Below are 25,415 nucleotides of genomic sequence, written 5' to 3'. Positions count from 1 at the left end.
GCATTGCCAAGCCCACACATGGCAACTAGAGATTAGTCCCAGCTCACCCAACGAGGGAAAAGCTCGAGCAGCAGTGAAGACCCAGCATGGCCAAAAATAAATAAATAGATAAATAAATCAATTTTCTAAGACATTACTTTGCCGACAAAGGTCTGTCTAGTCAAAGCTATGTTTTTTTCCAGTAGTCATGTATGGATGTGACAGTTGGACTATAAAGAAAGCTGACTGCCAAAGAATTGATGCTTTTGAACTGTGGTGCTGGAGAAGACTCTTGAGAGAGTCCCTTGGACTGCAAAGAGACCAAACCAGTCAATTCTAAAGAAAATCAGTCCTGAATGTTCATTGGAAGGACTGATGCTGAAGCTGAAACTCCAATACTTTGGCCACCTGACATGAAGAACTGACTCACTGGAAAAGACCCTGATGCTGGGAAAGACTGAGGGCAGGAGGAGAAGGGGACGACAGAGGATGAGATGGCTGGATGGCATCACCGACTCGATGGACATGAGTTTGAGCAAGCTCCGGTAGTTGGTGATGGATGGAGAAGTCTGGCGTGCTGCAGTCCATGGGGTTGCAAAGAGTCGGACACGACTCAGTGACTGAACTGAACTTTTCTAAAAAACTGAATTGATTAAAACAAACAAACAGATTATAGTAGCTCAGACAGACCTGAAGAACTGTAATAAACAGATCAGCACAATGAAGCACTCAATATCACACGGACATGATAAGACCACGATGCTCAGTGCAGGGGACTCCTGCCACAAGTGGCTCCCTGACCATTTCTTAAATGTGATGCTTGTGTGGTGCTTTTTCAGGTGCCTCGGGCTCTTCAGCGGCTCCCACAACAGAAATGTGTATAAACGTAGAAAGACAACACTGGGCGTTGAGAGTGTCTTATTTTGGCATCTGGTAGGGTGGGTGTCTTCCCTCTATAAGTTCTGTGAATTAACAGGGAAAACCATCTGCTCTCATTCACCATGCTTTCCACAGTGCTGGCACGTGAGGTGCTCAGTTAATACTTGTGAACACAAACTTTCTGAAAGACATTTTCATAAGTAATAAAGAGAGGGGTGTCTGTATTTTATTCGCAGGATAACCTCAGCCCTCATCATGGGGCCTGGGGTTTGTTTGTTTATTTATTTGTTCTTTTGAGGGGAAGAAATTTGCTCTCATTATAAATACATGCTCTGTTTTACTCAACTGCCCTCCTTTTTCTATGAGAACCTTTTCTTCTGAAAGCCCTAGCAGTCAGAGCTTATGAAAGGTGCTTTGAATATCAGCTGGACAGATCCATGTAGAAAATCTCCTTTAAATGGATCATGACTCTCAATTATCTCTGAGCACAACCAAAAATATGAACCAGCAGATATCAATAAAACAATGCATATTTACATATGAACAGAGACAGCTAATGTTCTAGAATAGGAATGGTATAATAAATTGTGCTCTAAAAGTCTAACTCTCCATCTTGTTCATTCTGACACCACTTCAAGAATTTTTCTATTTTTGAATACTACCCAGTCATAAAAAAGAATGAAATAATGTAATTTGCAGCAACATGGGATGCAATGAGAGATTATCATACGTGAAGTAAGTCAGAAAAAGACAAATACTATATGATATCACTTATATGTGGATCTAAAATATGACACAAATGAACCTCTCTATGAAACAGAAACATAAGAGAACAGACTTACTGCCAAGGTGAAGTAGGGGTGAGGAAGGGATGGATTGGGGATTTGGGGTTGGCAGATGCAAACTAGTTCATTTAGAATGGATAAACAAGAAGATCCTACCGTATAGCACAGGGAACTATATCCAATCTCCTGGGGTAAACCATAATGGAAAAGAATATTTTAAAAAGAATATATATAAGTGTAAAAAAAATTCTTCCATTTTCAACAGACCATAATCAAGCTGATACTCAGACCAAAAAAAAGAGAAAACTTTACTTATATACAAACACATATACATATTCATGCATATACATATATAAACACACACATATACATATATCTTCCCTAACAGCCCAGTTGGTAAAGAATCCACCTGCAGTGCAGGAGACCCCAGTTCAATTCCTGGGTCAGGAAGATCCACTGGAGAAGGGATAGGCTACCCACTCCAGTATTCTTGGGCTTCCCTTGTGGCTCAGCTGGTAAAGAATCCACCTGCAATGTGAGAGACCTGGGTTTGATCCCTGGGTTGGGTAAATCCCCTGGAGAAGGGAAAAGCTACCCACTCCAGTATCCTGGCCTGGAGAATTCCATGCAGTGTATAGTCCATGGGGTTGCAAAGAGTCGGACACGACTGAGCGGCTTTCACTTCACTTCACACACACGTGGCTCTTTTAGCACTTGCTGAACTAAAATTATGTCAACAAAGTAAACTAAAGACAAAGAAGTGACTAGCTAAATTATTTAGATGAAGATTTTTATACTTAAATCCTGACCATGGACCTTCCTAAAAACAATCCTGGAAGCAGAGTTACAATGTAGGTAATCAACAAAACTTCCAACGATATGAATCCAAAATACTTTATACTTTTGTTGGTTAAAGATAGACCAGAGAGAATGACAGGACATGTTTAAACTGAGCACTGCCATCATTAGTTAGCTCTTTGTAACCTTGCAAAGTGCGGGTAAAGAACTATTCTGACTATGGTGGTAAAGGGAGCTGCCAGCTTGCTTTGGTTAATATCAAGTTCATTAGTTGCCTTATAAAGGAAATATGCTCTTGCTTCCTTGATTCACAGTGGATTTAATTTCCCCATAGTCCCAGGAATAAATTCCTTAGAAAAGAAATTTCTCTTTGCGGGAAAAACTAGTTCCCTTTAAGTGTATACAGCAGACACCATCGCCCAATCTCTCTGTGGTCTTGGTCACAAAGAAGCTCACTTCAGAGTAGACCCGAGCCCAACCACGGGAACAGACCTGACCACGGAAAACTATCTTTGCTGCTCTGACACCTCCAAAGGCCCCAGGGAAGATGCTCTTGAATTCACTGAATGACATTAACTATTCTTCTGAATTCACAAGTGTAAGGGTTCTCTTGTGGTTTAAGATAAGTGTGTGATTGCTGATTCTTTCTTCAAATGAACTGCTGGGAAAGATTAAGGGCAGGAGGGCAAGGGGGAAAATAGAGGACGAGATGGTTGGATGGCATCACTGACTCAATGGACACAAATCTGAGCAAACTCCAGGAGACAGGGAAGGACAGGGAAGCCTGGCAAGCTACAGTCCATGGGGTCACAAAGAGCTGGACACAACTTAGCGACTGAACCGCCACCACCACCAAGGTTCCAGAAAAACAAACTCTTCTGGTGGCTACTCAGCCTGCAGATTGCAGTTGTTAGTTTCAGAGATGAGTCTTTAATAGAGATGAATCCCACCTTCCACTTCTTGGTGATTCTAAGTTTCCAGCCACATCTTCACAGCTTTGATGGTGGCGGGGATGATACACTAGATTACATTAACCAGCTTTTTTGACTGCCCGTGTATCCTTCTAGGGGTTTTCAGTACAGTTGGATGATTAGAACTAGTGGGAATCCAAGAACCTAAAAAGTAAGGACCTGCAGGTCAAGTCAGCCGGGTTTGGAAGCCTGGCTTCCCAACTCCAGGTCATACTCTTGTTTCAAGGCAATATAATTCTTTGCTAAGTAAGAAAGCCTGTTTAAACCTCAAGCAAGTTTAGTTGGAATTTGAGAGAACACCATGCATTCTATAAAGAATATTCGCTTTCTCAGAGGAACCCAAGTGGCTAAATAGGATGTGTCAGTGGCTACTTGAACTGAAACTGCATGTTCAGAATTCTGCAAGGAAGGGGAGCATGCACCCCTAATTTCTTGATTTCTTCCCCTCTATCTGCTGTGAGGATCCACTTTCTCATGGGAACCTTAAGCTCTGAGTAAGGAGCTGTCACTGGCTCCATGTTGATCTGTTACCACGGAGATCACTGTGGTAACATACAAACCTGCCACCAGTCCAGACACACAAGTGTCTCATTCTGACTCCCAGAAGGATTACTCTATCCTCCTCTCTAGTCCCACCAGTTTAAAGTTTGTCTCTGCTAGGATTTAGCTCTAAAGTTTTTTGAAGACTGACTTTTAAATGTCATTAAAGGTCTAAATAGTCAGAGACAAGAAAAGAGGGAAGGAAAGGATGTCTCAAGATTTTAACACAACAAAGTTCACACATAGCAACTGCTCCCTAGGTTGTAGTGATTGACTCAGTTATTACATTACTTCACAAAGAACCAGAGTAAAACGTGGAGGGTGGTAACGCTTATTGATCATCGGCAACATATTGTTGACACACCAGTTCATTACTGTGAGCTGTGGACTGTTAAAGCACTACTGGGAGTTAATCTCTACATTTCAGAAACTGGAATTCTTTCCTAGATGGGGCAGGTCAATGGCAATCAGTCTCTAATGTGAAGACAAACAGACTTGACATTGGTCATCAGTTCGAGCCTGCCAGAATTGCTCTGGGTCCCACGCAAGTGCCCTGGCTCAACCAGGAAGGTGGAACCAAGCCGTTATTTATTTTTTATTCAGAGAAGTCAAAAAGGTTTTCTTTCAGTAGTGGTGAAAAAGGCTACATTTGTGCGAGACCTCCATCTTTCTAGAAGAAAGTCTATTTTAATTTCCCCTAAATCTTAAGGTTTCTGGCGGGCAGGCTGTGGACTATCTGGTTGACAGTAGCTAGATGTGATCTCCCCGTTAGGATCCTCTAACAGGGGTCCCGGAAGGGAGGGAGGCTGGGACTGCCAGGCTCATGTTCAGGAGCTCAGGCTTCAAGCTGGGCCTGGACCACATAAGAACACAAAGTTCTCTGGTTTCCTTTATGATGAGCGGAGGCAACTCCAGCTGGGTGAGGAGAGCAAAGGAGGCGGAGCTTCTGTCGCTCTGCAAACCCAGAGTTGAACCTAGGCTACTGCCTCGGCCCTTGGGGCCTTGATGGTCAGTGAAATGGTTAAGCAAGTGGTTGCTAAAGTGTTAGTCCCTCACTTGTGTCTAACTCTTTGTGATTCCATAGACTGTTGCCTGCCAGGCTCCTCTGTCCATGGAATTCTCCAGGCAAGAATACGGGAGTGGGTGGCCATTCCCTTCTCCAGGGGATCTTCCTGATCCAGGGATCGAACCTGGGTCTCCTGAATTGCAAGCAGATTCTTTACCATCAGAGCCACCAGTTAGACACTATCAATTGCCAACATCCATGGCCTGGCGGTCCACTTAGGGATCTCAAGACCCAGCGAATTTAGTTCTTCCTCCCCACAGCCGCTCACTGACATTCTGCTGATCTGAAAAGCAAGAAGCATTAAACAGAAGCTATGTGGCATTGTTGTTTAATCGCTCAGTTTTGTCTGACTTTTTTGCAACCCCATAGACTGTAGCCTGCTAGGGCTACATGGGATTCTCCAGACAAGGATACTGGAGTGGGTAGCCATTTCATCCTCCAAGGGATCTTCCCAACCCCGGGATCTTACCCATGTCTCCTGCATTGGCAGGCAGATTCTTTTACCACTGAGCTACCAGAGAAGCCCCAAATAACAGCTATAACTCAAACTCATTAATTAGCAACTTCCTTTTTTTAAAAAAAACTTTGAACATAAAGGATGTTGAATTTCATCCACCTGTCAGTCATCTTGCTCCCCGTTCCACCTCTTCAGCTCCTGCAGCTCCTCCATTAATACGTTCTTCCTCTTAATGGATTCTCCCCTTGCAATGCTGCCAGGTAAGAAAAGCATCCAAGGAATCATCCCATCCATGGGACTAGGATGCAGAAGAGTGCACACCAGCTCTTATTCTAAACCAGCCCTGACTCCCTGCTCCTTGCATCCAAACAGAATAAATAATCATCCGTCTCTTCCATTTCCTCCTACTTCTTCTACCAGAAGAACACAGGAGCCCATTAAAGTGTAGATTGGGTCAGAGGATTTCAACAGTGTTCTTGCTTAGAAAATCCCATGGGCAGAGGAGTCTGGCGGGCTACAGTCCATGGGATTGCAAAGAGTCGGACACGACTGAGTATGCACGATTGAGTGTGCACGCGTTTCAACAGTACTTTCTTTTTTTCTACCTTAAAACCAAATGGGGAATAATGAAGCAATGAAGAAAAGGATTTAAAGAAAAAGAAAAAACAAAAACAAAAAACAAACAGACACCATGGCAGCTAGAAGGCCAATGAAACATCAACATGAGTGATTACATTTCTCTGCAGAAGTGATACCAGGTCTACCCTTAATATGAACTCAAAATGACATACACGTGGTATTTTGCTACATTTGCCAAAGAACAGCTTAGTACTGTCTTTTTATTATTAGATACTGTCAAAATCATATGTTTCTCTCAGATTTTCTCCACGTGTTTTAAATAGACGTGACTTTTTAAAAATATTGTGGCCTTTATTGAAAAATTGTTTTGAAAGTCTATATTCTTGGGGGAAGAAAAGTGAGATTAACAATGAGAATGAGGAGGAGAAAGTCCAAAGTTATTTTCACAACAGTCAAATAAGTGAAAATAGTAATAATAAAATGGACTTAAACAATAGAGCGCACATTAAAAGCTTACTTGTAGAGGAAAGTTAATAAAACCAAACAGGATCAAGACAAAAAAAAATGTTCTTTCTGTAGAGATTTAAAACACATCTTTGGATTGAAGTTTTTTAGATATTTATTTGTCTCTTATAATTACCATTTACTGGCACAGTAGGAGCTCAGTAATTACTGGTTTTGTTGAATCATTATCCAAGTCTTTGCTCCCTTAGACCAAGTTCCCACCTTGCTCATCTTTGTATTCCTAGCACTGAGCATAGTGTTTGTTCAAATCGATGTTTCTTGAACAGAACCAGATTTTAATTTTCTTCCGAACAAGCCCAGAGAGCCACAAACAATATATCCAAGGAATTTCACAAGAAAAAGGATGCAGTCTGTCACTGGGCAGTGTTCTTAACCACCTGAAACATGGCCAGCAGATTTCTGATCTATTTTTCAAGGTGTGACTGGAACTGGCCAACAAGGTTCTAAGACCAGTTTGGCCCTGTGATGAACTCAAACAGGTTCTCTTCCAGAGGCGAGGGGCAGGGCTCTGTTTGCTTGGTTCACGCCCAGGTATATGATTTTCCACCACTGGAAAGCTGCAGGCTTTTCTGCCCTTTCAGGAGCAGGTTGACTATGAGGTTCATTTTGTTTCGTTTCAGGTACCTGATACAGTTTTGACTCCACTTCTGGGCACTGAGGTCAATTTCATAACAATGGACAACACAGATGGGAGGCATGGAAGAACACAGGTTCAACAGCACACAGACCTGCATTCAAATCCTGACTCTACCACCAACCAGTTCTGTATCCTGCAGCCAGTTACTAAGGTTTCAAAGCCCTAGTTTCCGAACCTATAAAGTGAACATATTATCACCCACCTCTCCAGCTTGTTGGCAGAATAACAGGAATGAGATGACTTATTAAAGCTCCAGAAACACACAGTACACATCCAGTAAACATCAGCTCTTTTGACTCAAGGCTCAACTTGTCACCATTTTACAACTGTCATCTTCTACGTGGTACTAGTTTTTCTAGCACTTTGGTTTTGTCAAATCAAAAATGGGTGCTGACCCCAATGCTCACTGCAGCACTGTTTACAAAAGCCAAGACATGGAAGTAACCCAAGTGTCAGAGGAAAGGAAAAAAAATGTGGTACATATATGCAATGGAATATTAGTTACGAAAAAGAATAAAATAATGCCATTTGTAGCAACACGCATGGAACCTACAGATTGTCATAATGAGTAAAGTTAAGTCAGATAGAGAAGGAGAAATTTCCTACTACATCCCTTATATGCAGAATCTAAAAAGAAATCATACAAATGAGCTTAGAGGACAAACCTATGATTGCCAGAGGGGAAGGATGTAGAGAAAGGAAAGTTATAGAGTTTGGAATGGACATGTACATACCACTGTATTTAAAATGGATAACCAGCAAGGACCTACTGTATAGCACAGGGAACTCTGCTCAATGTTATGTGGCAGCCTGGATGGGAGGAGAGTTTAGGGGAGAATGGATACCTGTATGTGTGTGGCTGAGTTCCTTTGCTGTCCACCCATACTCCCAACAGAAAATAAAAAGTTTAAAAAAAAATGGGTACGGAAAAAGACTGTTTTGAGGCAAGATCAGTAATAGTCCTTCACTCATACAAACGTAAGATGAGAGGAAGAATAACGTGGCAGCCCTGAAATGAATACACGACAGCACATAATAAAACCTAATTGGCAGGACTGGTCAGCATCACACCCTCTATCCTGGAAGCCTCTTTGGACAAGGATATCCACAATGGGAACGGCTTAAACAAACAACCATTTGGAAACAAGCCGAATATCCCCCAGAGCAGCTGGGAGAAGGTAAACCAAAATCCTGGGACAAGTTCTCTTAAGGAAACAGCCACCTTCAACCCACAACCCTAGTCATTTTCAAGTCAGTATTCACTCAGAAACACTGCCCCCCCACCCACACACACATACACACGAATCGCTATTGCTGACATATCTGGCAAGCCCCAGGTTTTTTTGTTTTTGTTTACATCAGATACACTGATTATCTAGCTTCTTGAGCAAGTTTCTTCATCACTTATACAGGGAGTATTTCTTCCTTCCTCTTCAGAATAAATCCTATCAGCAAAAGGCAGGGGCCTCTTAAAATTGATCAGACAATGTCAGAGTTGAACAGAACTTATTAAAGTCATAGAGTTTGAGTTCCCCTAAGTTTAGAGAAGAGCAACGGAGGCTCGTAAAGGTTAAACAGCTCACCCTGAGCCACCGAGCGCTAGGTGGCAGCCAGGATTGAACCCTGGCCTCCTGATCCCAAGTTCAAGATTCTTTCTGCTACATCACACGACTGCTCTAAACTTTACACTTTGTGGATTCCTCCCCACAGAGCCCAAGCATGCTGCACACACAGAAAACCTCTAATAAACATTTGCCAAACTGACTTACAAATTCTACAGTTCTGCTGTTTCAACCCAATATTGTATTTCAATCCCCAAAGATCCCAACAGCAACTGAAGAATAAGTGCTATTAATATTTGGCCAATGCTTCAGAGAAATGTATGAAGTGTTTTTGAAATCATTCCTCATTTCTTCACAACAGGCTTCCTTGGTGGCTCAGATGGTAAAGAATCTGCCTGCAATGTGGGAGACTGGGGTTTGATCCCCAGGTCGGGAAGATACCCTGGAGAAGGGCATGGCAACCCACTCCAGTATTCCTGTCTGGAGAATTCCATGGACAGAGGAGCCTGGTGGGCTACAGTCCAGTCCATGGGGTCACAAAGAGTTGGACACAACTGAGCGACTAACTCAATTTCTTCACAACAAGGTGAAACAGGTGTTGCTGTACCCACTTCAGAGATAAGGAAACTGAGGCAGGGAAGTTAAATGGACTCATCCCAACTGCTAGTTGTCTCTTGTCAGAGCTGGTACTTGAACTTTGACATCTGATTCCAAAATCTGTACCTTTTCTACTTCATGAGCTTAAGCCTAATTAATGATGACTTCAGATAATACTGCCATTGTTCCTTTTCCTAGTCTGTTCCACCAAAGAAGAAACTTAATTCATAAGGCATATTCAAGTCAATTAAAAAAAAATGCTGGCTGACTACACAAAATTATACATAAACATATATATATACATAAAATTATAAGTTCAGGTTATAAGAACATCATCTGCCCAACACAGACCCTAATTTTCTTCAACAAACCAGACTTGAGACCCAGCTCCAAGGACCAGAAGAGCACTTACATTTACTGCCTACAAGACTGTAAAGGCCAGCCTGAGGAAATGGTTGTATTTTTTTTTTTTAACCCCATGGCTGAAGACACTTTCAATTATCGCTTTGTGTCAAAGCGGGAAGGAAAGGGGTCATTTCTTGGCAGCCTGGGGCTCTCACAGAACGTATAAGGCCTCCGTGTTGGTCAGGATTGGGTGAAGCCACAAAGAAAGGCGGCTAGCGACGCTCCCAGCCTCCCGACTGGCTGCTCAGAGCCTGTTAAAGATAGAGACTAATGGCGGGGGTGGGAGGAAGGGAGATGCCGAGGGCTGTGAGGGAAGGTGTGGGGGGACGGATATAATCCGGCATACAGAAACCTGTCAGGATGGGATTTATTTTTGTTCTGTGAGGGAGTATAATAGGGCTTTGCCTGCGCTCTCAATAGCTGTTTTGAAGTGAACCCGGCTGGTATGTCTTTAATTTGTCATTTCATTATGAAACTGTTTCCCTTCCAAGAAGCCTTCAAGTCAGGAAGCTCTGTCTGCCCACACAGGAAATTCCTTTGCTTCAACTTCCCCAAAAAGGAAATTTCCCTCAGAAGTGAGCCCAGCATATGCCTTTGAGCAGAGCTGCTTCAAGAAATTTTGGCAGCTGAGTCCTGAAAACACCCCTGGCTGGCTGGCGGCGGCTGGGCTGCTGGAATAAACAGCGTGGCTCTCCCCCCTGGGGCGGGGACCCCATTGAAACGAGCCCTGGCACCCCCCCTTCCGCCTTCTTCTGAGCCCTTGTAACCCCACCACCCCGTGTCACCCTCAGAGCTTTAATTCTCCAAGAGGGAATCGTGGCTGTGACTTTCATCAAGAAATAGGCATCTCTCATTATTTTTCACCGTAAGCTTTACAGAATTAGTTAAACTCTGCACATGCACAATTTTGATTTAAATTAATGGAAGGGGATAATCTGAAAAGGGAACGGAGTTTGCACTGTTTGCACAGGATTATTTAAAGTAGAATTTGATGTAACCATGTATTTAATCCGCTTCTTCCAAAAAGTGCAAACTCCAAAAAAAAAAAAAAAAAAAGAAAACCATCTATGAAGATGTACCTACATCACACAACAGACTTCAACACAAAGCACCCATTCTTGTCCTCAAGCCCACACACATTTGAGACTTCTGGTAGAAAGATGGCAGTATTTCAAACCAAGAGGGTGCAGAAAAATAAAACAGCCAATTACAGTTCCTAAAGCACGTATATTGCCAAATGACCTTTTATCAAGGGTGGTAGGTGTTTTTTTTTTTTCTACGCAAACTTTCCCGGTGAGGACTTAAAGTAAAACATGGAAGGGAGAAAAGATCCCAAACCACAGCCTTATAAAAATTAATCTCTCAGACATACTGTGAATGACTCAGTGGGTAAGCACCCAGAGCAGCTGGGCTGAAGTGAAGAATAATATATAATATTTTATGAAGCTTCTTAGTACAGAGGCATTAGCAGAAAACTGACAGACTCACAGTTAAGTTTTTAATTTTCCATTTCAAATTATTTCATTAAAAAAAAAAGCTGTGAAAAGGAAAACGACACAGAGACCTAAAGAACAAAACGAGGGAGTGATAATGAACTTCAAACTGTATCACAAGAGACAGGACAAAGAGAGACAGAGACAGATGAGGAACTAAGGCAATCCTGGATTTTCACTCTGTACTAAGACTGAACTTGAATGGCAGTCATAGGATCTGATCTGGTTACGCTATTCATGTGCCAGGAATTGGTAAGGGATATTATTTACCAGGAAACAGAGAGATATTTAAGGGACTAGCAAGACTCCTATAGCCCACTGAAATCTGAATATATTAACCCTGAGGTTTGAGGTTGTGGTGGATGTTTTCTGAGGAGTGAATTTACGATTCTAGTTTAGTGAGTTATTCTGTTTTTCTAAAATTTATGAGGTTTTAACCGCAGTTGGATCACAGAGGGGGATCCAACACTATTTTTCAAGTTCTTTAAGAGAATGGTCTAGGGATTCAGTCTTTGGCTCAGACTGAGAGGAGAGATGTAAAGAGAAGGGTCTGACCCGCTCAGCCACCTACCGGCTCTGTAACTTCGGCCAAGTTCCGTAACCTCTTTAAACCTGACCTTTCATCAGTAAAGTGAGGGCAATAAAACTCAGTTCATAGGTCTGTTGTGAGGATTAAATAATATAATACATGTGAGAAGTGCCTACCGTAAGCACTCAATAAATGAAGTTACTGCTCCATATGGAATGCGCCAAAGACTATCTCCCAAAGCCACATGCCCACTCCTCATAGAAGCCACCCAGCTCGGCCAGTTGCTTCAATTTCCACACAAGCCAAGGTGTTCCTGGCCCCTTCAACTTGAGCCTTGGATTAACAGCTCCCTTATACGTAGGCAATCAATGATTTAGTCATCCCTGAGTAGAGACACTTTGGTAAGAATGGTTGAAAGGCTTAAGGATTTAGACTTACACCTCCAAGTTTACTACTCCTCTCAAGAAAATGCAGATGACTTACACCTTCTCATGCTGACAGTGAGCTAGAGAGGTCCAATACTGTTCAGCTAATAAAGATTCAGGCAATGTCTTGAGACCAACAGCTAGACATAAGAAGCATCAGATGATTCATCTTGGTCTCACAGATCCAGGTTCACAATGTTTTGTCTAAATCTAGGGGTCTGGATTTTCCATCTAATCTTATTTAGTCTCCTCCATGGGGAAAGCCAGCCCCCAGTGAAATCATGGGGTTTATATCCAGCTCAGATCCCTCCCTTAACCTTCTGTGCTGACCACGGATCTGACCACGGATTGTCTAATTTAAAAGATTCAAGAGATTCATTAAACTAATTTTCATTAAGACATCAAGGATATCAGGTATTAACTACATCAATCCGATGTATCATCTGCTATCACAATTATTCACTTTCAAAAGTGGAGCTAGGTTGGGACTTCCCTGGTGGTCCAGTGGTTAGGAATCCACCTTGCGATACAGGGGACTTGGATTTGATCCCTGGTCCGGGAACTAAGATCCCACATGTCGGGGAACAACTAAGCCCATGGTCCACAGCTAGAGAGTCCATGCGCCGCAACAAAAGATCTCACATGATACAACTGAGACCCAATGCAGCCAAATAAATGAAAAAAAAAGTGGAGCTAGGCAGAAAAAATGCTTGATCCAAAGGAATATATCTTAGAAGAATTTCAGGTACCACAGGAGTTCATCTTGGGAGATATTCAAGTTTGAGGCACTCTTATCCCACTGCAGCTGGTGGTCACACTTTCTAAAGCATAACATGGGCCCTGTTCACGGACAATGATAAGCCCTCAGTTCTGGAGTCAGAGTAGTGCTGTCTGGACAATACAAATGCAGAAGGCAGCCTCTTTCTGAATCTCAATACTCCTTCAGCAAACAAAGGAGCAGCAGATGAGAGGTGGCTACCCAGCTGGATGTACAATGCCAACACGACAATGCCCAGTTGTACTTCTTCAACTTCATTCCCTGGATCATGTTGAGTGGTAGGAGTCATCACAGAAGCTCCAAGAAGCAGATGTCTGGAGTATTAGCTTTGAGACAGTTCCCAACCAAACTCCCCCATCCCTTAGTGTGTTAAGTCACTTCAGTCCTGTCCGACTCTTTGTAACTCAATGGACTGTAGCCTGTCAGGCTCCTCTGCCTATGAGATTCTCCAGGCAAGAATACTGGAGTGGGTTGCCATGCCCGTTTCCAGGGGATCTTCCCAACTCAGGGATTGAACCTGTGTCTCTTATGTTTCCTGCCTTGGCGGGCAAGTACTTTACCATCAGCGCCACCTGGGAAGCCCCCCACCCACCCCTATATGCACTCAAACACACATGCACACTCATTTGGATTTATCTGAAGTGAAATTCTTCTTTGCCGAGGAATCAAGAGATAAAAAAATTCTTCTTTTATAAAGTCCAAACACATTTCACACCTGTTCAGATTTCTGTGGGTCTCTGAAGTTCCTCTTAGCACCATCAGAGAACACGAGGAAAGATTAACCCATTACTCTCAAAGTGGGGTGTCTCTCTCCCTCTCTCTCTCAGGGAATTTCTAGTTTCGTGTTCCTAAAAGTAAACCCCAAATATCTGGGTGAATCGTTGAATCACAGCCAGACTGTAAGATCAGCAAGTGGCCCATACCACATGGGGCAGAACTGCAAACAGGGGAACACAAGCTTGCTGTCTGTCCGGGTGGGGATTTCGCGAGCCAACCTCGTGGCCACTTCACAGGAGAAGTGAAAAGAGTAAGTGTGAGAGTTCAGAGCTGTGAGAACAGCACTGTGTAAGGAATCAGAGTGAAAAAAGAAAGAGACGCGATTTCTCCCCCTTCCCCTTGGTTGTCATCTACCAGGAAAATACGCCCAAGACAGATGAACCCTCCAGCTTGTCATCAGAATAACAGGTTTGCGAACCTGCCTGGCCACACAGTTGCTTCCTCAAGTCAGGCTCGTGAGGAGAAAGAGTCATTTCATGTCCCCAAGAGGGTTGGCACCAGATCATCGGCTCATATTTGTTTCCCTGCAAAGAGCTCTCAATGTTGGTGACTCGAGAGCTACTTAGGGAAGCAAAATAAAACCCCTCGTCAGCTTTGTTCACGAATCAGCACCGCTGATTCTTTCCTCCCTCATCCTACACCCCCTTTTCACAGCCTGTGGCAATGAGCAGAGGACTCGAGTAACTGGTACAGGGGCTCCATTTAGAAATAGTTTCTTGGGTGTGAGCTTTCATGCTCAGGGGATGGTCTAAGTGTCACGCATTCTCTCTGCTGGGCTGTGCGAATAGAAATATACATTAAAGCTCAGCATGAAAGCTTTCACTGGAGAAGCTGAAAGCCTCCATTCCCTGGTCAACTGGGCCCCCCCCCCAACTATTAATGTGGAATTAATTGTGCATGTGCTGTGGGACCCGCAGAAGGAGGGGAGTGTGGCCAATCTGGAAAGCCTGAAACCCAGTGGACGCCACCGAGAGAGGGAGCACCTCACCGAGAGAGGGAGCACAGTGATCATTTGTGCAGGTTACAGGAAAGGCAGACGTGCCCCTAGCTGCTGAGGGGATTCCCACAAATCATGCAATTGGGGTCAAGGAGGTAGTTACCAGAAGTCACACCTGTGTGTAATGCACTGGGCCAAGAGCCAGGCTCACAGCCGATTCTCAGGCCAGAACGTGGGGGGGGGGGGGGCGCGGTTTGGAGGACGGGGGAGTGGGCCCGTAGTTCTACTCTGAGGTCCTGTGAACCGGGGGAAGATGCGAGTGGCTAAGGCACCCTTCAGGACACCTGCAAAGCCCACGAGCTGGCTCGGGTTCCCAACCCACAAAAGCATCAACTGATCTCAGCATGGGCAGCGTGGGGAAGCACCCTTCGGCGTCGGGGAGTTGAATTTCCAAATTTCTTTGCAGGAGAACATCCTCACAAACCATCACAGCCAAAGCCGAAGACAATTTCCTGCGTCATTAAAATACCACCATCTGCACTAAAATGTGATGTTGAGCACATGAAATCAAGTGAATAATCATGAGCATTTTATAGATAATGCTCCACTGCTGATATGCCTTGTATTTCTCTTCTGGAATTAAAGAACAACAACAAAAAGTGGCTGAGCTGGGAAGAACCCAGGGACATTACATACTCAGGGTGAGGAAATGATGACCCTGGGAGGAAGAGTGAAGTGTTAGAGATGACCCCACCTACTACTGACCACACTTGGCCAACAATGGGAGGGCTGACCCGTCAAGGGCGTCCTTTGCTCTGTGATTCTGCAATAGAGCTTCCTGGAATGCAGGTCATGAGGGTAACAACCAAGGCATCAACAGGTCAGACAACTTTTCTGAAGAAGCGTGTGAGATTAACAAAAAGCATTAGGAAGTGAAATGTTTTCATTCGTGAGCCCATCAACTTTTCTATTGTTGAATAATAATCTGCGAGGCAGATTATCACTTTTAAAAAGATGGAAAACTGTGGACAACAGAAACCTCTTTTCACTTCATTTTGTTTTTAACACTCCAGCCTTTATCAACACCTGAAAATAAGTTACAGATACCAGTCTACAAAGAGGCTTGAATTTGAAAGTTTATCGTCTTCTAAGTTCAAAAGATAATTTAGTATCTGTCTCTGATTTTATCCCTTTGGCATTTCTTGTTGGCAATTTATATAAGTTTTGCCTAAATTAGAAAAAAAAAAAATCAACCTGTAAGTCTGGATTTTCTCTTTCTAACCAACAGCTAGAGGAAAACAATTTTCAACAGTTCCTAGTACTTTTATGAAGCAACATGGAGAAGTGAATACAAGCCTGGGTTTTGGAATTAAATCTGGATTCAAATTGTGGCTCCTCTGGTTTCTCTGTGTGAACTCTAGCCAGTGATGCACCACTCAGACACAAACCAGACAAAACATCTACCATGCAGTACTAGTGATTATTCAGAGTAATATAGATAAAGTTCCTGGCATTGAGAAAGTGTTCAGTAAGCAGTAGTGACAACGATTTCTTATTCCACACTCTATTGCAACAGATTCCCTAAGGTGGTATCTCATACACAGTCAACCTCAGAACGGCTCCTAGGAAAAGCAAAGCATCTATAAACTGTAAGGTGGGGGGTGATAACAAAAAAAGAAACTGATTTGCAAAGGTAAGCCACTCTTGGAAAACAAATGGATAAACCCTAATCCTGTTACTTCTAAAGTGGAGCTACAGGGACTTCCCTGGTGGTCCAGTGGTTAAGAATCCACCTTCCAATGCAGGTTTGATCTCTGGTCAGGGAACTTGGCCACAGGCCAAGGGGCCACTGAAAAGCCCAAATGCCAGAACTACTGAGCCCACGTGCTCCAGAGAGAGCACACAACTAGAGAAGCCCCATGACACGATGAAGATCCTGAGTGCCACAACCAAGACCTGACACAGCCAAATAAGTAAATAAACAAATGAAATAAAATAAAGTAGAGCTACGTAAATACTCGATAGCCCTCTAATATTTTTTAAGAGCATGCTATTTGCCAACACTTACCTATGTATCTTTTTTTAAAAAAAGTGACTGTTACCTATCCCCTTGCAAACCTTCCCCTTCTTGTTTGAAGTGAACCACTTTACTGAAAGGTCCCACCCAGCTCAGAGAATCTAGCCCCCGCAGAAACTGATCAAACGACATGTTCTCTGCACAGTCCTGCATGGGTGAGGATTTTCCTCACAGGCATCCTATCTGTACCCACCAAATACCCAGAGCTCTTTGTCCAGGATCCACACATGCGGTCTGCATTTCTAGTGCCCCATTTGAGGCTATTTCTATGCATGATCTTGAAAGGACTGAAGCTGAGGCTCCAATACTGTGGCCAGCTGATGCAAAGAGCTGGCTCATTGGAAAAGACTCTGATGCTGGGAAAGACTGAAGGCAAAAGGAGAAGGGAGCGTCAGAGGATGAGATGGTTGGATGGCATCACCAATTCAATGGACATGAACTTGAGCAAATGCCAAGATATAGTGAAGGACAGGGAAGTCTGATGTGCTGCAGTCCGTAGGGTTGCAAACAGTCAGACACAACTTAGTGACTGAACAACAACTATTCATGATCTTAGAGGAAACAAGGACTAATTTCAGAAGAATGGGGTTTAGTCCAGTTACCCAAGATGGGAGCAGTAAATATTGGGGTGTGGTGACTAATTATTCTTGGGAATTTACAGTTAGCATGTGGTCAGAGACAAGGATTGTTTAAATCTCTCAAATCCTACCCTACCTTCCTTCAGAAGAGACCAGAAAAATCAGCCCCCTACCCCTCAAAAAACACACATGGATGCTTCAGGCTACCAAACCAGAATCCTCTGATGGTAATGAGTGAAATCAGCAACACTCAACGGTCCTTGGTAACACTGACCTCTGGAAATACAGAAAGATAAACCACACAAAGTCAGGTCAGAAACCCCAAGCGGGAGCTTACCTAGTAGCTCAGTAGTAAAGAATCTGCCTGCCAATGCAGGAGACACAGATTTGATCCCTGGTGCGAGAAGATACTGAAGCCTGTGCCCCTAAGAGTCCATGCTCTGCAACAAGAGAAGCTACTGCGATGAGAAGCCCGTTCACCACAACAAAGACCCAGCACAGCCAAACACAAAGAAAGAAAGAAACTCCAAGAGTCTGAGCTGCTGTGAACTCAGGCATGAAGCAAATGGGGCAAAAAAGAAACCTGTTACTTGATAATGGAAACTTGCTCACATTTGTACAGACTCGGCCCAATCAATACACTTTGTGATAACATAGAGGAGGTAGGGAGGAACCTAGACCGAGCACATCTGAGCCAACGGGACGGTGAATCTTTATCAAACTAGCCAGCAAGTGTTAGGTAGACAGACATGAGGATGATGGACAGGGAGCCCTCAATCTGTAGAACCCAAAAAAACACCAAGAGAAAAGATCACAGTGGTACCGATAGTGGGGAAGACCCAAGGGGAGATGGGAGAAGGGACACAGAAGAAATGGAAATAACATTTCTTATTTCCTGTTGTTCAAGTCTATTCACAGAACAGACTGGTTCCCATTGGCTTTGCTTTTTAGACGGCTTGCTCACTTAATCTGTCATAAACGTTCAACACTGGGTGTAGAATGGAGCCAGGTATCTCTGTATCTCTCTCATGGTAAATAACCCACAGCACCAGGTAAGGACAACCCATGGTCAGAGGCTTCTGATGTCTACTTCAAAATTTCAAGGAAAGTGAGAGCCTTTCCCCCATTCCTTGCAGGACCAGAGCCACTGTCTTGGAGCGTTTGCCAGAGGAACTGCCTTAAATGTACATGAAGCACACGGCATGAAATGTGAAGCGAAAGAAAAGGTCAATAGACCTCTGGTTATATATTTTTTTTCTTTTTTTAAAAAAAAGACATCTATAAATAGCTGCATTTATTGAAGTTGCTTCCTTATCAGGAAGCATGGAGCTAGGAATTAATGTCTGCCTGCATCGGAAATTCTTGCAGACAGCAAACCCAAAAAGGAAATTTCCCTTCCAAAAGCATCCTGGCTGTTCTGTTGTGGCCTGTTTTTTCTCTTCGAGCTCTTTGAAGTAGCTACCCAGGACCCCATGAGGCTGGAAAAGCAGAAAGCCTCCAAGTATCTGAAACTAGAAAGTGAAGGCCCCCAAAGAAGGCTTGCGGGAAACACAACAGAAAATGCTGGTGGCTGGCCATCGTTGTTAGAAGTCATGACTGCTTTGTCGAGATACTGAGAAGGAAATCCTTCTCCGTGTCCTTGCCTCAACTCTGCCAGTGACGTCACAGCACACCACAGGCATCTGGGGAGCCCTGACATTTGGCTGAGGACAGGGAGGATCTGCTGGGTCTGGGGAAGAGGGGAGGGAAGGTTGAAGAAAAAGATGACAGATCCAGGCAAGGAAAGAACGCAGTTTCAGACAGAAGTACAGTTGCAGTGTGGGAATGGTCAAGGCCCTGGGGTGGAGGGCCCCAGGGCCGGACCAAGCTCCCAGGAATCACCGAGTTAGAAAATAGATCTCATTTCCATTGTGACTTTGGGAAACAGCCTCAGAACATGCAGGCAGAACTCCAGGCCCTTTCTTTAATGAAACAAGCAAATACATCCATGCTCCTCTCCACCCTTGAAAGTGAGGACGGCCCTGCTAAACAGGCGATTCACTAGCCGTGAAAACTGAAATAGAGCTCTCAGTGAGTTTGTGGTCATTGTTCGCCAGGCACTGTGCTAGGTGCTATACGCAAACTACCTCTGAAACGTATAGGAAACACTCATCAACTCTATTTCAATAAAAAAACATTTTTTTAAACTCTTGAAAAACAAAAGTTGCTAAGACTAAGACAGCAGATCTTAAAAGTTCTCATCACAAGAGAAACTACATGTGGTAACAGATCTTAACTAGATTTATTATGGGCTTTGCTGGTGGCTCAGTGGTAAAGAGTGTCTGCAATGCAGGAGACCTAGATTCGATCCCTGGGTCAGGAAGATCCCCTGGAGGAGGGCATGGCAACCCACTCCAGTATTCTTGCCTGGAGAATCCCATGGACAGAGGAGCCTGATGGGTTACAGTCCATGGGGTCACAAAGAGTCGGACATGACTGAGCAATTAGCACTTTCCCTTTTCAGATTATTATGATCATTTCACAATATATACATATATGGAATTACTGTACATCTGAAATTAATATATTTCAAAAAATTTTCTGGATTTTGATAATCATACTGTGATTATGTAAGAGAATACCCTTGTTCTTAGAAAAATACACAGAAGTATTTAGGGATAAAGACTTAAAAAGAAACCCTCATCAGTAGGTGTGTTATGCAATTTGAGTCTTGGAGAGGGGAACTCATCTAACAGAGGCAGCCCTGGGAGGCCAGTCTCCTACATCTGTCCCAACTCAAGTCTTTTCTATTACTGTGCTTTTTCACTCAGAAACTCAGAAAGATCAGTGAGCCCCGATCCCAGGAGGTAACTCCTGATGAAATGCCAAGGAAGCTATGGACTTGGGTGAGTCCTCTGTGGCCAGCGCTGTTCTTCTAGTGGCAAGAGAGATACTGGTCTTTAACCTCAGCTCACAGGACAGTAAAGAGGGAGGAGCAGGAGAAACGGGTGAGCAAAACCAAAATGATTATCCATCAAGACAGGCGCTTGTTCCTGCCAGAAGCCAGCCTGCTGGAGGGTCAGCACAAGTGAAGGGGTGAGTGCATTCCTAGAGCCCTCGCTGCCCCAAGTCCCCGCACCCACAGCCGCCCAGACACCGACAGTCAGCATCGCCTCTGCTTTCAAGTCTGTGACACTCTGCCATCATCTTTTCTCCCAAAAAGGCTAAGTGGTGACTTTGGGAACACAGAAATCACATCAGATTCTTCACCTGCCGTATTCAGTGAAACTATCTGAGCCCCGGTAATCTCATCAATAAAATAGGATTAGTAACACTTAGGATGGCTGCATGATTAAATGAGACCATATATACAAACACGTTTTGTTACTTACCATAATGTAAAATGCTAACTATGATTATACGTAATTCCCATTTTTTGCCTCTTCTTTGGGACAGGGAAGAGCTTGAAAGTATATAAAATTGTCAGCTGCTCCGCTCAGGAGCCGAGAGAGACACAGCGTCTCCCTTCACTGCCTGGCTCTAACCGGGCACTGCATGTCACATGACGCTCTCACACTCCAACACTCTGCTGAGTGTGCAAAATCGCCAAAGAGGGTGAGCAACCAGGGAACGTTTCCATAGGAAGGCATTAAATTAAATTATTAAACACACACAAGTAGGAGCCATAATGTAAGATTTCTGAAAGATTCACAAGCAAAGGGAGGAGACAGCTAAGGGTCTATTTCTGGTGTTCTGACGCTAGAAAACTCTGAGCAGCTATTACGGCTATTTATTAACCTGCAACATCATACACCATAACCCGATTCAATGTGATGAATGAGCCCTGGGTTCTGATTTTTAAATATCAACCACAGGAATTTTACAAGAGCAAATTGGCACCACGGAAGGCAGAGACTCCAGGCAGATGGCATCACCTCAGCCTGTGATTAGAGGTGATCATGTCGACTAAATGCACAATGATTATGTGAAAAGGAATTTAATAAAGAAAAGGCATTTAGTGATTTCAATTCTGCCCCGTAGATCTGAAATATATGCTTTGTGACCACTTGGGTGGCCCTGGACATCGTGATTTGAGGCTGAGTATGTCACAGGGCTGGCATCAGCCCATAAGGTATCTCTGCTGTCCTCCTCATCACCCACCACCCATGAATTTAGAAAAAAAAGTGATCCCTGGGCAGACAAACTAGAAAGAATCTTCACACCATGAAGGTCCAATGAGGCCCTTCACTGCTCAGAGAATCAAAACTGGCCTTTTCCAGCCACTCTCGGGGGCACCACAGTCCTATGAGTTTTTTTCAAGGTATCATGAAAGGTTTGGGGACTTCCCAGGTGGTGCTAATGGTAAAGAATCCGCCTGCAGTGCAGATGTTAGAGACTCGGGTTCCATCCCTGGGTTGGAAAGATCCCCTGGAGAAGGAAATGGCAACCCATTCCAGTATTCTTGCCTGGAGAATTCCATGGACAGAGGAGCCTGGCAGGTTACAGTCCATGGGGCTGCAAAGAGTTGGACATGACTGAAGGGACTTAGCACACACGCATGAAAGGATTACGTCCCCTTTAAAGAACAGGACTTTTCATTTTCACCTACCTGCTGTAATTGTCACACTTCAGCTCCTCTAGCCTCAAGCTTAAAAAAAAAAAAAATTTTTTTTTAATACCCTAGACGGAAGGAAGGGGAAAAAAATACCTTTCTGTCTTTTCAATAAACATACTTGTGTTTGCTTCCTGGTGCAGCAGGGAAGTTCCAAGAAGCTGCTGGAGGACTCCTGCAAGGGAGTGGGGGGTGGGGGTCAGGAGGCCGGACCAGGATGGCAGGCAAGCCCTTCTCCTCTGGGCTCCCCTCCTCTCCTGGGACCAGACTGCCCTGCTTGCCCCTATCAAGTTCTCTAGAATCACCACTTAACAGGTTGCCCTATTTATCACTGTCTGTGTTTTTTTTGTTTTCTTTTCTAATCACAGGTAAGTAAGAGGAAAAGGCATTACTTTCTACTTCTTAACAGCTTCCTAATTTGTCACACTGTGTCTTCCATGTGGCCCTGTGTTTGGAGAACAAAATGGTGAGAAACCCATCATACAAGAACCTTAAATATTATGATCCTTGCCTTCCCCTTTAACCAGGAAAGGCTAGATATTGATTTCAGAAAGGAAGAAAAGGACAGGTTAAGAGAGAGAGGGTTTATCTGGAGATCAATGAGGATAAAGGGAGAAAGGAAGCCACTGGAGGCATACCAGGCTGCTGAGTGTCTCTTTAAAACAAGCAGCTAAAAACGCTTTCGAACTAGCAATACCATAAATGTCCTGCTGCTGTCTTGGCTCTCGGATTCTTCCCCGTACTTTCCATGAGCATTCCACTGGGAATTGTCTGGAATCCCAGATTCGAACAGCAATAACCAAATTCCCTTGTCAGAAGATTTATTTTCTTTTCGGCTTGGAAACCCAGCTGGGAGGCATCCTCAAGTGTACAGCTCAGCCGCAACCAACCTAGAGGCTCCAGGAGACGTTTCTCAAACAGCACAACGGGCAGCTGAGTTTTGGAACCCGTGAGAGAGGCGGGCAGCTCAGCCTCCCGTGGAAAGTCCCAGCTGAGGACAGATGGCAAGAGCCTGGGAACTGGAGGATTCGTTCCAGATGTGGGAACTGGTGGTGTTACGAGAGGGCCAATGCAGATGCCAAGGAGGGCCCTAACGTCAGGCTGCCCAGAGAGTAGCACTCAGGCAAAACTATCACCATGAAACCTAAATCCATCACCTAACAACTGACTATGTTTTAAAGCCAGCAGTGCTCTGCTACAGTTCTATATAGGATAATTCTCTATGTGGGTATCCATCCAACCATCCATCTACTCATTCATCCATTACCCAAGGGAGAAATGCAAACTATTCAACAACTGATCCACCAGTTAGAACAGATTCTAGCCAGAAACCAGCCTTCTGGCCACATCAGTGAATACTGGCCAAGTGTCAACCCTGAACTCATCCATCCATCCAAAACGTACATATTAAATATACTTACATTGTGGCAGGATAGATAAGAGCCCAGATGGTGCAGTGGTAAAGAATCTGCCTGCTGATGCGAGAGATTTGGGAGATGCAGGTTCAATTCCTGGGTTGGGAGAATCCCCTGGAGAAGGAAATGGCAACCCACTCCAGGATTCTTGCCTGGAGAACCCCATGGACAGAATCCCATGAACAGAGGAGCCTGGCCAGCTATGGCCCATGGTTTCTCAAAGAGCTGGACATGCCTGAGCACACACACAGACACACAGGCTCTGGAGTCAGACAGAACTGAGTTTGAACCCTGACTCTATCTCCCACTGACTGGGTGACCTTGGCAGTTTACTTACATTCTCTTAAACGCTAAATTCCTGATGTGTGACATGGATATTGAAAGAATATCTACAAGTATTGCTGTGAGAATAAATAAAATAATTTCCATCAAGGACTTCACACAGTGCCTGCTATAAAGTCATCCCAATAAATAAATACTAGCTATGATGCTTATGTGCTAGGCACTTGGCAGGGTCTGGCCAGTGGTGAGCAGCACAGCTGTGACTCAATGAGGAAACTGTCTACTCAGGAAAAAAACTTAAAATGTCTGTATGGAAGAAACAGTTCCAAGTAGGGAAAATGATGTCTTAGGTGAGGTCATAATATTTTCAAGGTAAGAGGGCTGTTAAATATTCTCCTGTCCAATCACCACCTTGCATGGTAGGAAAACTGAGTGTTATGATGACTGCCTCACAGTCAAACAGCTCATCTAGCAGTAGAACTAGTTAAAGATTAAGATCTCCTGAGCGCCAGTTCGTTGTGTTTGTTAGTGCATTTTATCATGATAACTTTTTATGGAGAGGCAGCGCTAGGGTAAAAGAGCCTCCATATGTGAAAGTCATCCAGCAGCAAACCAAGAGTTAGGGCTTTCTTGGGATGGGGGGAGGTCAGGGGAGTGAACGTGTCATCGTACAGAATTCAAAAGCCGTGAAAGAAACCTCAGCCTATTTGGAACAGGAGTTCATCATTTCCTTTTCTCTCTTTATGGAGACTCCAAGCTCCACAGGGGCAAGGAGTTGGGTCTACTCTATTCATTTCAAAGTGTCTGGCATAGTGCAGGTAATCAGTAACTGCTTGTGGAATGAATAAATGAATGAGATTAGTAGCAGGCATGCTTTGTCTGCATGGCCTGAGTCTGTTCCATCCTGAAGTGAATGTCCTAGTCACAGAACAGCTTCTGGAGAAAAAAAGGCTCACACCTAGCTGTGGTCTCTCTCCCAGTCTGTCTGCTCACAACACTCACTGGTACCACAATGCTCCAGGTTTACTGCAGATGACCGTGCCCACAGTCATGACCCTGACACGCTCACAGTCCTAATCTCTTTAAAGTTCATTGTGGAGAAGATGGTAGACTGAGGCTGGAAGGTGCTGACCACAGTATACCAGCTTTGTAAACACTGATAGATGTGGCAGGCCAGCTGAAGGAGGTGAAGGATGCCTTCAGCCCCCAACACCCCTTGAAGTTTACAGCTACCATCCTCACTGTGAAAGAGAAGGAATATGCCAGTAACACCCCCCAGTACCTCCCAGCATCACAGTCATCTGATCTGCTGAATAGGCACAGACAGAGGAAACAGACGCCTGCATCTTCGCCTCTCGCTCCCCACTCTTAGCAGGCAGCCTTGGGCTTTCTCAGGAGGGATAAGCCACGAAGAGCAGAATAACCCAGGGAGCACGACTGTGGCAGAAAGAGATGGCAGGTACAACCAGATCACCACTCAAGTCACGAGAAATCAACTAGGGAAGGGCCAAGGTGACTCCCTCCCCCTGCCGTGTCCTCCATAACCTGAACCTGCGTCCCGAGGGTAATAGTCAAGCCAGAGAATCTGGCATTTTCTTGGACATCGCAGCCAGGTTGGAAATCAGGTGACCCATTCTCCCCGGCTACACCCAGCACCCTGGATCATCGGGGCTGAGCGGCAGCTCAGAAGAGAGACAAAAAGGGAAGGGACAGGTGTCAGGTGCTTCGGAGCCTGGCCCCAGCAGCCCAAGTG

General features: G+C 44.3%; 1 protein-coding gene across 3 annotated transcripts in view; it reads right to left on the bottom strand.

Moving 5' to 3' along the window:
* Window positions 1-25,415, bottom strand: part of ETV6 (ETS variant transcription factor 6) — a 276,055-nt gene that overhangs the window by 131,911 nt on the left and 118,729 nt on the right. The window contains exon 1 of one of the 3 annotated variants that reach the window (XM_043881323.1): window positions 20,746-21,773. The exons of the other annotated variants lie outside the window; for them this stretch is intronic. The gene's annotated coding sequence lies outside the window, so the exon portion shown is untranslated. Of the gene's footprint in view, window positions 1-20,745; window positions 21,774-25,415 lie in introns of those variants that run through there. 3 annotated transcript variants of the gene reach the window in all.

The sequence above is a fragment of the Cervus elaphus genome, chromosome 22 (genome assembly GCF_910594005.1).
Source record: "Cervus elaphus chromosome 22, mCerEla1.1, whole genome shotgun sequence".
Classification (NCBI taxonomy): domain Eukaryota; kingdom Metazoa; phylum Chordata; class Mammalia; order Artiodactyla; family Cervidae; genus Cervus; species Cervus elaphus.
Note: the sequence above shows the minus strand (reverse complement) of the source record. Positions and strands in the feature narration are given on the sequence as shown.